Here is a 14,391-nt window from a genome sequence, read left to right on the forward strand (position 1 = left end):
CAAGCAACGTAGAACAGAGCCCCAGCTGCCCTACACTGGACATGTAGCATGAGAGACAAAGAAACCTTTGTTATTTTAAGATTTGACATTTAGGGTTCATCACTACAGCATTATCCTGACTGATATGCCTACTTCCCTCCAATCTATAACACTGACAATGCTTTTTTATGAATGGCTTTGCAAAGTTTATCTCCAGAGAGTTATTTCCTCCTTGGCACTAGGCTAAAGATTTTGGCGTTGTGGGGACAGTGTCCCAGAGAGCAGTTTCCAGGCTCTCGGCCTCATGTGGAAAGCTGCCGGCTCGGTTATTAGATGGCCATCAGCTGTAATCAGAAGGCCATCCACTGTGGCTGGCTATCAGCTGTTACCGGTTAGCCATTAGCCACTAATATAACTGCCGTGGCTACATTGATTGGTTGGTTGGTTGGTTGGTTGGTTGGTTGGTTGGTTGGTTGGTTGGTTGGTTGGTTGACTGGTTGACTGGTTGACTGGTTGGCAGGCAGAGAAGCGGACAGCAAGCTATGGATCGTGTAGCTCCTGCTTCTTGTGTCTCCAACCCAGCTGCCAACAAGAACATAGTGGTATGACTCCCTTATCTATGGCTCCATTGTTGTTCCTTTTTGGCCTCACCATATCCTGCGTTCTTGTGCGGGGAGTGGGAGCTGAGACCCTGCATTACAGGTGTCTTCTCCCCAGACGGTAGTTTCTGGATTTTGTACATTTAGCCTTTGGCTTCTTTTATTCCTTTGTCTTCTTTTATTCCTGAAATAAGTAAGAATACGTACTTCACGTGTTGACAGTGTCTAGAAACCTTGTCCGTTTGTACAACAGAATTCTTGTCTTAAGTTTGCTCTGGTTTTGGTGACTCTGATCTTTCCGTTGTTAATATCTGTGAAAAGAATCATGCAAAATATCATTTGTGTAGGTTCTTGCTCCATCTTCTAGGTCCCAGTCAATCTATTGTCTTCTCTTCTAGGTTCAAGAAGTCAGATCTATTGGGTGATAATAATTTGTTTTCTTGAGAATTTGGCTCAAGGGATACAAAGGTAAATTGAATCACAAAAACTCAAGACTGTTAGAAGTATATCTTCTTAAGTGGTCGGCTAAAATTGGATTTAAACATGGTCAGCACACACACCAACATATATTGCATATGACTGGGAGCAGGCAGAAGCATAGATAACTCTGGGGTCATATATTTGGGGCTGGGGTAGGAATGTGTGATGTTATTGTCAGGGGTAGTGGCAAGTTTCTCTACCTAATTTTGTTAAGCTTAAGGTAGTATTAGCATAATGACTTTGCGTTTCCTGAGTGTGGCTTCCTGCTCACTGATGGGTGGGAGGGACAGGCAGCTGGAATTAAAATGAAGACATAACCAACGTACAGTAAAATGTCAACTATCTATCTAGAACATTAAGGAAATGAGTTGTTCTGGTTACAAAGTTCATACGTATAAAAATAGGTTCATTGAAACTATTTTTGGTGGACATCTTTGAAAATGTATATATACTTCCCTGCTTTATTAAATAGAACATTCTAATTTGATCTTGTCTTGATGACTCAATCATAAATTATTCTAAAGGGCTATAATAGATCCTGTTGAGAGCAGGGCTCTGTATTTGACCCTCTGCGGGATCCAGTTTGGAGTTCTGGTATCAACTTTTCAGAGTTTTTCTGTCTTCATTAACTCTCAGGCTGCCAGCTATGTCTTTTTGATGCTGCCAGTGTGTGTCTCCCTGGTGACCTGCTTCCTCCAGGATACCTTGAACAGGGAAACTAGACAATCACGCTCTTTAAAGTTGTGCCTAAAATATAAGTAAATCAATTCCAAATGTGAGCCCTGGGAACATTCCTATGTGAAGAAAGTACAGGAGCTTTATTATATCAGCTTTGCCTGATCAGTAGCCCATCTTTTTTCCTTCCTTCCTCCCTCCCTTCCTCCTTCTCTCCCTCTCTCCTTCCTTCCCTCCTTCCCCCTCTGTCTCAGGAAAGTAAGATTACTTCATTACTGAGTTTCATACAAGCAAAGTGTTTCTTTTCATCAGGTCTGTTTTGAACATGTATGATAGAATATTGACAAAAGGTCATAGCTATATGGAATTAATGAAAAACCTAGCCATAATGCTTTGCATTTTTTGAGTCCTTCATACTGTTCAGAATGTTGTCCCTACTGGAATTTTCATCTGTCATTTTGGTATAAAGCTAATATTGTGTCATTTTGTAGTCATAATACCTATAAAATTGTATTAAGCTAACCTTGCTTATAACTTAGTCTTAATTTAGTCTGACAGAGAAGTAAAAATGTCTATCTTGTTGCTTGTTTCATTCTTTCTAAATATTTGTCCTTTCTTTTTTTAGGCTGCAAGTTCTTGTGAAAAACCTGAAATCATCACCCTAGCTTAGTCTACAACCACCCAAGGTGGGTAACTAGTATCAGCCCCTCTGTCTCATTTGGTTCTCTGCTTGGAGGACAAGATGGGGTAAGCAATTAGAGTACATACATGTGGCAAGAAAGGTAGCAATGCAAAGATGGGCATAAAACCATGCAACAATTAGAAAGTTTTAGACACAATTCCTTCTGAAAACCATTAGCAAAGGCTCTTCAAAGCTGTCTCTTTCTTGTCAGTTACAGAATTTTAATTTCTAAGAGTACCTGGATTGTTAAAACATGTGTGATATTAAAGGAATTGACCTAGGCCAAACCGTGCTTCAAATGGGCTTGTTTAGTGCTGGGAGAAAAGTGAGTTGGCCACAGAATAGAAGATGTGCCCCTTTTAATCCTTCCACTGACAGATGTGGTAGCTCTGATTTATCACATAAGGTCAAGACCATTTGTGTGGCTGAGATTACATTTAACATTCCAGACGTCTTCTGTATGCCTTCTTGTCTGCGTAGAGCTACAATCTGCCGGGATGTAGGAGAGCAGAAAACATATGTTGACAGTTACTGTAGTAGTGGCAGAGGGTTATAGATGACTTGTCAGAGCTATAAAAACTGGGCCTGGCGTCTCAGAGACCAATGGAGGCTGCCTGGCTGGGATGGGAACATAAGTGGCCATGCAGAGCATGAAAAAGAGACCACCATTAAGTGAAAACCAGTCACTGTTTCCACATGATAGCATTCCTGCTAGTAGACTTGGCCTCCTAGGTTGTTGTCTGAGCTCTAGGCCCTAATAGAAAACTGAGGAGCAGATGGTCTGCAGGAGCAATTAAACTCGTTTGGGTTTGTCTCATGGCATAGGGACAGCAAAGTTTGGTCATCCATCCATCCATCCATCCATCCATCCATCCATCCATTCTTTCCACATAGAAGCCAGAATAATTTCCCCAATTAATGTATATCTGGTCATGTGATTCTCCTCTTAAATCCTTTCCTCACTTTTACATCGTGGTGAAGTCCAGACTGCTGAATGTGTCTCCTGGTTCTGCAGAATGGGTCTCCGCCAGCTTCTCTAGTGACATCTTTTAGCCCTTCCTCCCACCTCCTTATACTCTCTGCACAAACTTATTTCAGTAACTTGAAAGAAAGAAATGTTTTTTATTGCCTCTGGGTCTTTGAGCAAGTTGGGTTCCCCCCTACACTCCTTTTCCTCTCCATCTTTGCTTTCATAACCTAATTTTCTATCACTTCCCTCAGGAGGTTTCACTTTAAGGGAGTATTAGATCCCAGCACTGAGTTCTGTCATAGCATCCGCTAGTCTCCCATCAGAGCTCAGGAGTAAGTGTTACTATCGTTAATGCATCTATCCTTTCACTCTATTCTAAACTCCTTAATGGCATAGATGGTACCTATAATAGCTAGCACAGAGTCTGACACTTAATGAGAATTTAGCAAATAGTTGTACAAAAATGTATGACCAAAATTGCTGATATTGCTTGAAGACTGGGTTTTTTTGTTTTGTTTTTTTGTGGTTTTTTTTTTGGTCAAACTCTTTGCCTATGTATCCCAGCATCACCATTTATGAAATGCATGATTTCAGACAATTTACTCCATCTGCTTGAGCTTTGGATTCCTTGTTGTTAAATAGGAATAACAGCATATGATTCTTAGGATGTGGTTAAATGAGATAACACATCAAGCACATAGGCTAGTGTCTAGCACATAAAATACCCTTGGTTACATGTGATAATAATTAAGCATCTTCTACATACTCAGGGCTCTGGACTTGAACCTGTGGTGGAATACAAAGTTGTGCAATCTACATGTCACTGCAGGGACTGGCCTTATTTCTCTAAACCTTAGAGATGGCTCTCTGAGGCAAGCTGAGTGCCCACACAGACTCTGGGAGACATCCTGGGCTGTCTGGGAGGAACATCTGGGGGAAATCTGGCTTAGAGGCTCAGGACCTCATTCTCCAGTCCTCTCTGGCATGATCTTTTGAACAAGCCCAACTCCTCCCCATTCCTGAGGTCAAATCACTGCTCGAGTTTCTGTCTTGTTCCCTGGTGTCTTTATTTCTTTTCCAGGATGCTGGTACTTCTGAGAATGGGGCCTGCATCTGTCCCCAGCAGACACTCCCTTCTCATATCCTGATGACTGGAGTCCTGTTCCCCCAGACCTGGCCCTGCTGTGGCCATGCTATCTCTTTGAGGCTGGGACCACCTATTCATATTACCTTTGTCTGGAATGCTCATCACCACAGTCTACCTGACTGACTTTCTGCCTCCCTCTCACGCTGGCTGCCTGCCTGGACTGCATGGTTTTTATTAGGTTGGTGCAAAAGTAATTGCAGTTTTTGCAATTATTTTTAACCGTTTAAACCTCCATTACTTTTGCACCAACCTTATACTTCTGCTAGCCTGTCAGGAATATAGCTGGCTTGGCCTCCTATTGCGTACCTTACCCTATTTTATGTACTAAGTCCCTCGGTCCGCGATTTGCTCCTCAGTTTTATCTTGCTACCACCAGAACTCCTGTTAGAGAGTCCTGCCCTCAAGCACTATAGTGTCTTAGGGAACATAATGCATGTCCTCCAATGACAGTTATAGGAGGTTGAAAGTCAGAGGTGCCTTAGAACATTGATGGAACTTGGCTGCTTATAAGATACTTTAAATTAAATGGGAATGAGGACACTTATGTCCAGTAAAATCTATACTGACACTCCAGGAAACAGTCAGACTAACAAGTTATTGGACAACAAACAAACTGTGTCTCCAGAGGGTGCCCATCATAGGATTCTTGAGTCTCTCCCAGACCTTATTAAGAATGGAGAAAGCCTTTTATTAACACCAGAGTATGTAGCTATGGGTGCAGGAAAGACTCCAACTTTCCACTGCAAAAGTTGGCATCCATTTCATGGAGAATGCCCTTTTGTGCCATCCAAAGGATTATAATTAGGATGCCCGAATTCTTAGTCAAATTTTATAGTCTGACATGGACAAAGTAAATGGCTTGAATAACAATCAAGGATGGAAAAGAATAAAGACACTTTGTGCTGTTTTTTCTGTTACATGGTCTTCACAATACTGTGGTAGTTGAATCAAAGTTGGGTGTACCTCTTTCTTAAGGAATTAAGTATAGGGTCAATAATTACAGATATAAACATTCAACTGACTGGAAATGATCATTCATGTTTATTATTCTTTTCTTTCTTTGGAAATGTATTTGAGGGGAAATTGTATTTCTGCTTCAACATTGTCCTTTGAAGGCAAAGGGGAATATTTTCTCTTTCCGGCAGTTCTGTTTGCATGATATAAGGAAACAAGAACGGATTTTAGTGTTAGACAGATCTAAGTTTGAAATCCTCTGCCATTTTCTGACTGAAGGATCTTCCTTTGGCTGAACCTCAGCTGCAAAATTGAAGGAATAATATTGATCTCAGAGTGTTGCTGTGAGGATTAAATTATGGAATGCATATGAAGGGTCTGGCACAGTGAATAGTACACATAGGGACATAATCAATGAATTCTCAGCTATCCTTGCTAATTAGGGTCAGTGCTCATAGAAGCAGGTGCATCCTGGGAATAATGCTTTACAGTATGGCCATATTGGACCATGAGTTTGTGAAATAGTCTTTCACAGAAGCAAACTCCCAGAGCTTATTTTGGTGACTTCCTTTCTCTCTGTTTTTTGCCTCCTGCTTCCAGATATGCAAAGGTCATTCTTATCTGTGTAAATAATCAAGTTGCCTTTATATCGATGATGCCGAAAACTAACGTTCATTTAATTTCTTTCTCAAATTCAATTCTGTTAATTTTTTCCTGAACACACAGGTGAACTTTCATTTTCTCACTAGTATAACGAAGTCCAAAGTCTTCTTACCCCCTCCTGAAGGTCCTTCTCTCAGTTTTTTGTTTCTGTCATTGGTACTATCATCCTCTTACTCATTTGTTTATTCATTTTCCGTTTATTTATTTATTTCTCCTTATTCATTCATTCATTTGGTATGTATTATATCTATGATGTGCCAAACTTAAATTGGCATTGGGGAGCTAATAAATGTCCCAATAAGAGAAGCGGAATAAGACAGTGTTTAAGAGTAAGTGCTTTGAAGTCAGAGACAGACCTTTGTGTAAAACTTGACGTCGCTGTGTCCTAGCTGGCTGACCTTGGGCAAGTCACTTCAAGCTCCCTAGACTTCAGTTCCTCATCTGTAAAATGGGGGTATTATCAGTTCTTATTTTCCGGTGTCCTTATAACGAGTAAATAAGACAATGAATGAAGGTTAAGTTCTTAGTGCACTGCCTGACATATACTGAGCGTAAGCCCTCAGTAGGTGTTAGCTTTAGTGAGGGTAATGATGATGATTTTTAATGACCTAGTCCTTCATGGAGGTTAGACTTCAGTAGGGATATCATGGAAGTTCCCAAGGAGCCATTCAAGGTTTTGAAGCAGATTAGTGACTAGGTTGTGATCATTTTTGATGCCTCTTTTTTTCACACTTTCTCATTTGCAACCAGACCATGAGACTAGTCAGTTTCTCCTTTGATTATGTCTCGTAGATCAATCTGTCTTCCTTCAATCCCACTAAGAACTCCCCATCCATCCTAAGTGTAATTTTTATTGAAGCATTATCTAATTACCAAATATAATCAAATGAGACCTATTTTTAAGGAACGGATCATCTCCTTGGGCATCATCCTGCAGTGAAGAGGCTGAGTGGGGCTGTGATAGAATCACCACATCTCTGACCATGGCTGTTTGCAGTGATTCAGACATTGCATTGTGGGATTTTTATGTTGGCAGTCGTCTATCTGCTATTCTTTTTATCTGTTTGTAGAGATGTCCATCTGGCTGAGATTTTATGAATATCATTAAAAGATGAATCTGTTAACTAGGAAATATTATTCAAATTTGCTTTAATTGCACTTCTTCAAAGGGAAATTTTAATCCTGAGATGGCAAATAGATTCCCTGTCACATACTGTGTGTATCAATTTTTTCTTGCTGGTAACATACCAACTTAAACTTAGAGGTCATTATGTTTCATGACCCTACAAGTTGGCTGAATGGTTCTGCTGATCTGGGCCAGGCTCAGCTCATTTTGCTTAGGTTTTCTCAGGTGTGTGCAGTCAGCTGGCCAGTTGACTGGATGGTTCAGTCTACTGTAGGTTCAGATAGAACAACTTGGCTCTTTCTACATATCTCCCATTCCCTCCAGGAATTGATGCACCGTATGTTCCAATGGCAATGTCAGGGATAGAAAAAGAGAAGGCAGAATAGCTCAAAGAACTTTTAAAAGTCCCTGCTGGTGTCAGATGTTTCCCATTGGCTCAAACAAGTCACGTGGTCAAGCCCAGACTTAGGATGAGAAAACATGACCAAAAAACATGGATATAGAGTCATGAAAACCTAAGGCGACTAATTCAAACAATCTACCACAGTCTACTTTTGGCCACAATTCCTAACATGCTCTCACATGCAAAATGTATTGCACCCCCCATCCCAAGACACTTCCAAATCTTAAGTCACAGCATTGTGCTTGAAATCTAGGGTAGTGTGATCTACGTCAGGTTCATATAGGGCTTCGCCTCATCCAGAAACTTATATGATAGGGGAAAAAAAAAGTCATCTGCCCTATGCACCATATAACGATGAAACAAAAACACAATAACCTATATAAATAGTCCCATTTGGAAAGGGGAAGAATAGAAACTATATAGCAGTTCTGGCCCATAAGCAGTTCTGAACTTTTGGGCAAATGCTGTCAATTTCCTCTGCTCTAGAAGTGGGGACTGTTCTTTAATTATACTTCAGTTCTGATCCCTGGGAATGGCTCCCAGCCCATTATTCTCTATGGGTCTTGACTTAGTCCTCTGGCATGTCGTTTCTTCGCCACCATCCGTGGCCATTTCTGAAGAGAGTATTGGAAAATATTCCTGCTTCCTGATTACATACAGAGAATTGGGGGCACAAAGCTCTTTTTACAATTTTGAAACATTTTTCTATGGTCTCAATTTATTTTAGTCCACACTGACACAACATTGCCAATCCAGCTGAATTAAAAACACTGTGGATTTCCTTTTAATATGATATAATTCTGTTCTATGAGCTAAAAGCCAGACATTTAATACCCTTGTAAGTCTTTTTATATAATAGAGAAGTTCTACTAGGCCCTGCCTTAATTCTTTCACAGATCTTTACAAAGGGCCTTATAGCCACACTTGTGATTTGATCTTTTGTCCTCAAGCTGTATGTTATTTTGAGAGGTTTTCTGCTTTCTAGAGAGGCTAGAAAAGAAAAACAGTTTTATGTTCCCTGTCATACAATCATAAGCCCCTTATATTTCCTGGGTTCTGCTAATAAACTCTGTAGTTTTTGTTTTGTTTTTCTTTTTCTTCTCTAGAATCTCTCCTTCTTATAGTAGTTTATCAAATACAAGCAATAAGAGCTAGTCAGCACTTTCAACCTTTTGCCTGGAAACCTCATTGCTCAAATCCAAAAGTTCATTGCTACATTTTCTATCTTTTTAGTTATAATGGGTGAAATTTTTGCCAATTGTGTCACCATTATATAAAGTGCATCACCATCATTCCCAGTCACCTTTAACAATTTTCTCACCATTATTCCATCTTCTGTGAACTGCTCTGAGCCAAAGCCATTGTCACATACAGTATGTCTTAGTTATGACAGAATCCAAGTGCAATACCAAATTCTTTGTTAGTTTGTTATTGATCCCTGGTTTGCCTTCAAACCACTTCAAAACTTAGTGGCTTAAGATAACAACCATGTATTATTTTTTACGAGTCAATGGATGGTAAAATATTTTTCAGATCTGGGCTAAACTCAGTGCATCCATGCTCTTATATCCATGACCCAGAGTGGCCTTGGATGGGAAATCTCAATCCTCCTCCATATATCTCTTACACTGAATTTGACTTCTTTGAAAGGCCTGCGTGAAATATCACATTTTAAAACATTTGGAGACTGTATACAGGCTCAGGAAAAAAGGTACTGTGTTAATAATTTCAGCGATGGGTGAGAGGAATAGAGGTGGCACATGTGCCATGTACTCACTATTTCTCTCTTCGTTCCTGAGGTAGTCAAGGGTATAGATCAGATTTCATTTACATATATTCACCTACTATGGCTCCCGATACATATTAGGAGCTCAATGAGTATTTTGAGTGTGTAGTTGAGTGAATAAATGGAAAAAGAAGATGCCCTTACAGGGATGCAGTAGACTAAATCTTTAGGTAAGTATTCTTCAACCTGTTCAGATGTTTTTCTCTCCAGTTCTTAAAACCCACCCTATAAAATACTCATCTTGTTACACCTTTTCTCAAATATGAGCTAGGCAAATTTGCCTTTTCCCTGTTATTTCAGCAGATAAATGTTCTTATATCTGCATGACGAAGTTTGCTGCCATTTACAGCTTTACTCAAACTCTCCTCTTTGGTTAGCTTTCGCCAGAAGTAGTCTCACTCTTGTCCCTAGTATTTCTTTTACTAAGTACTAAGTATTCATTTCTCCTAGTACTAGAATGAATGATTGCGATGTCTGACATCCCAGCCAGGTGAAAGCTGCTTGAGAGCATGGCCTGTGCATAAATATCCTTCACAGTATCCATCCCAGTTGCTTCCAAATAGTGTGTTTAGTAAATTTATTAAATAAATGAAGGGAGGAATAAATGTATGAGTGAATAAATGAACCAGATTATATCACACCAGGGCAGAGACTTTGTCTTATTTTTCCTTAGCCATTCTATCAATGGCTGGCACGTGGTAGGTACTTAATCAATATTTATTAAATGAAAATAAATAAATGAATTAAAAATGAGTAAATGAATAAGTAGATGAATCAATGAATGAACTGGAAAGAAGCAAATCCAAGTTTGTTCCAATTTTAATAAGTTTTACTCTACATTATATTGGGAAATTCTTTTGTGATTCGTTTTAATAGTAATTCCTTCAAACAGCTCAGGAACTCAATTCTATTATTATCTCAGTTTTCATTTTTGTTCAAAGACCTTCTTCCAGACAGTGAGAATGAGAAATTATGCACTATGCTCACCAGGAGCTTCAATTTCAAAATGAAATATTTCAGAATTTCTAACAAGAAAAAGAGGATATTAGAGTTTTCTCAGGCCAAGTGGGGCTGGTCTTGTCCTAGGCAGAAACACCACCAGTGCCTGTGTCCTGGGTGGGGTAACCTAGTAGACCTCCAAAGTCCTTCCTTTGGCCCCCAAAGGAAGGAAGGAAATATGTTTCCTCCTGAAACATATTCCCTACACTTGAGAGATTTAGAGTTCAAGGCAGTGGTTGTCAGACTTCATTGTCTGACTAAATCCTTTCCACTCTCCAAACTCTAATTTAGTTTGCCTGGGGGAGGTCCCAGGAAACTATTTTATCAGTCACCCTACTCTCATGATTCTGATAGTGGTGGTCTATAGACCCCACTTTTAGAAACACTAATTGTGTGTGTGTGTGTGTGTGTGTGTGTGTGTGCAGAATGCAAACAAAAACTGTACCATACATTTCTGTAGGTGCTGTGGTGGATATCTGTATGATCCAGTGGGGGCAGAAAGGAGGGAGCTGTCATCCTTTACTTCAAGTGTCTGGACCCTTGTTCAGAATCTTGGTTGGGTGAGCAATTTCTAACTTGTAACTTTTTTAGGATCCATGGAGGGAACAATTGAAGTCCTGAAAGGACTAAGGTATGCATGGAGGTTGGCAATTTTATTAAGGTTGCTGCTGCTTTCCTGGAAAATCCCAGAAGGGTGCCCATCATGTGTTATATTATTTCTGAGAATCCTCCCACTAACCTTGCTGCTAGCAAAAAATAAATAAATAAAAATAATGAAAGCTTACTATTCTGGGCATGCACCCAGGATATGGACAGCAGAGATGAAGGAGTTATGTGGGACAGATCTGCTCCATGAGATCTCAGGAAAACTCATTCCCAAGCCAAGCAGTTAATGCAATTTAGAATAACTGGATTTTGTCTGTTAGGACATCATATCTGATTGTGTGCCTAAACTTGAACTTACTGGTCCAGCATTGCATTGGGAGCTCCATTTGTGCCTTCCCCCATTACCCCTGTGGGTGGGACTAATGAGAGGCCGAGGAGTAAAGGTGCTCAGTGAGTACTCAATAATCCTACTAACATCACATAGCCTTGGGTAGTTTTAGCTGTGCTTTATAAGCACTGTTAAGTTGGATCTCTTTTACTCCTCTGCAATTATCTGTTGGAATTTTATGGGACTGTGGACATACTGATAGGAGGGATTTAATTGTTAAGTACTTTCAGCCTAATTGGTTCTCAATTGGAAGAGAAGCCTTGGGTCTGGAAACTTGCCACATGTTAGCATAGCATGTCTGTTCATTGCCCACCTGTGGAGTTGACAGATACAAGAGAACGTTCTGACTTGGCATTGTTTTTGACATTTACTTGGCATATCTGTCTTCAGGGCTGCTCCTAGGGCTCTGTATTTGTCGACTGTGCCTGTGTTGGGCAGATATGGAGGCTTTTGCCAAGTCTCATAGATAGCTGGGCTAAAACCTTGACTGTGGCAATTAGTGCTCTATTACTATTCCCCGTGGAAAGCCATGCCTAGGGAACTGAATGATAATCTAGTTTTCAACTTTATTTCATTGTATCTTTTTGCATACCCAATCAAACCGGTGAGCCAGTTATTTGCATTGCGAAATACAAAACCACACTTGTGATATGGAAACTAAGGTCCAGAGAAGGAGGAATGATTAAATAAATTGTTGTATATCCATATGACATCTAGTGCACAATCCTGACAGCCATAATTTTGAATATTATTTTATAATATGAAAAAATTTTCACAATGGGTTATTAAATAATAATAGCTCTGAAATTTAATTTTTTTGCTAGAAAAAGAAGTCAATAAAATAAGTCCCACACATCTTGATATGTTAAGTGTGAGGATTCTGGAGTAAGACTGGTCTGGTTTAAAGAAGTTAGGTAACTTTTTCAAAGTTACTTAAGTGTTGCATAGTTTTGAAAAAAAAGTTACTTAATCTTATTAAGACTGTTCTTTGATTTATGGAATAATATTCATAATACTAACTCCAGAGTCGTCAGCTATTTAACATACTAATATATCTAAAATGCTAAATTCACTGCTGAGTATATAATAAAAGCTCAATGGACGTCATTGTTAGTACACACATCAACACAAACACACATATGCACACAAACAAACAAACTTTTATATATTGTCTCCCATCTTCTGTCCTGGTAATTAGATTTTCCTTCCCCTACAGAGTTCTGCTATTAATGCTAAGCTATGAGGAGCAGGAAGATATCATCTAGAATTGCAGTGTCTAGTATGGTGGTCAAACCTATACTTAAGTGGCCATTGAGCACTTGAGACATGGCTAGCTCAAGCTGAGATTTTTTCTTTTGTTTTTTGAGAAGCAACAAGCATTTATTGAGATCAATAACAATAGCTATTCAGGAATCATTTATTCAAGCAGAAGCCCAAATAATGTTCTGATTAGGAGACACAGGCAATGGGTATTCATGAGAAAGAGAAGCAGAAAACTAACATCAATAGAAGGAAGGCATTTCTTTTCTTTTTCTTTTTTTTTTTTAAGGATTTTTATTAAAATATAGCTAACACAATATTATATTAGTTTCAGGTGTACATCATTGTTAATCAACAGTACCTACTTGGCACTATACAGAGTTATTACCACATTATCGATTATATTCCCTATGTTAAAGAAGTGACCACCGTGATAAGTCCAGCAACCTTCTGACACGGTACCACACAATCAAAATATTATTGATTATATTTCCTATGCTGTATATTACATCCCCATGACTTACTTGTTTTATACTTGGAAGTTTGAACCTCTTATTCTTCTTTATCTTCCCTTCCCCTTTATTCACTTTGTCAATTAGAGTTGACGTATAATATTATTTTATATTAGTCTCAGGTGTACAGCGTAGTGGTTAGACATTTATATAATTTAGGAAGTGATCCCCCTGACTAGTACCCACCTGGCACTATACATGGTTATTACCATATTATTGATTATATTTCCTATACTTTACATCCCCATGATTATTTTGTAACTACGAATTTGCATTTTTTAATCCCTTCACCTTTTTTACCCTTCCCCCAAACCCCCTCCCATCTGTCACCCCGATAGATGGAGTACTACCTGACACCATACATAGTTTTTACAATATTATTGACTATATTTCTTATGCTATACCCTACATCCCCATGACTAATGTTTAACAACAAATTTGTACTTCTTAATGCCTTCCCATTTTTACCTACTCCCAACCCCCTTCCCATCTGGCAACAATCAAAATGTTCTCTATATCTATGAGTTTGTTTCTATTTTGTTCTTTAGATTCCACTTTTAAGTAAAATCATATGACATTTGTCTTGTTGTCTGACCTACTACACTCAGCACAATACCCTCTATGTCCATCCATGTTGCCACAGATGGCAAGATTTTGTTCTTTTTTATGGCTTAGTAATATTCCATTGTATATATGTACCACCTCTTCTTTATCTATTCATCCATTCAGAGACACCCAGGTTGCTTTCATACCTTGGCTTATGTGAATAATGCTATAATGAACATATGGATGAGTACATCCCCTCAAAGTAGTACTTTGGGTTTGTTCGGAGAAATACCCAGAAGTAGGAGTACTAGGTCCTTCTCTGTCTATTGTTATAGTCTTTGCTTTAAAGTCTATTTTGTCTGGTATAAGTATTGCTACTCCAAATTTTTCTTTGTTTGTTTCCATTTTCATGAAATGTCTTTTTCCATCCCTTTACTTTTGGTCTTTGTGTATCTTTTGATCTGAAGTGAGTCTCTTGTAAACAGCATGTGTAAGGGTCTTGTTTTCTTATCCAGTCAACTCTTCTATTTTTTGATTGGAGCATTTAATCTACTTACATTGAAAGTAATTGTTGATAGATATATAGTTATTGCCATTTTATTTATTTATTTATTTA

At 38.9% G+C, this 14,391-nt stretch overlaps 1 long non-coding RNA gene across 1 annotated transcript in view; it reads left to right on the plus strand.

Annotated features, from left to right (window-relative positions):
* Window positions 1-975: 975 nt before the first annotated feature.
* Window positions 976-14,391, plus strand: part of LOC141572455 (uncharacterized) — a 93,606-nt gene continuing 80,190 nt past the window's right edge. The window contains exons 1-2 of the long non-coding RNA XR_012497808.2: window positions 976-1,046; window positions 2,359-2,419. This is a non-coding gene — a long non-coding RNA (uncharacterized LOC141572455). The remainder of the gene's footprint in view (window positions 1,047-2,358; window positions 2,420-14,391) is intronic.

This window comes from Rhinolophus sinicus, chromosome 14 (genome assembly GCF_057876585.1).
Source record: "Rhinolophus sinicus isolate RSI-liver-muscle chromosome 14, RSI-T2T, whole genome shotgun sequence".
NCBI lineage: Eukaryota > Metazoa > Chordata > Mammalia > Chiroptera > Rhinolophidae > Rhinolophus > Rhinolophus sinicus.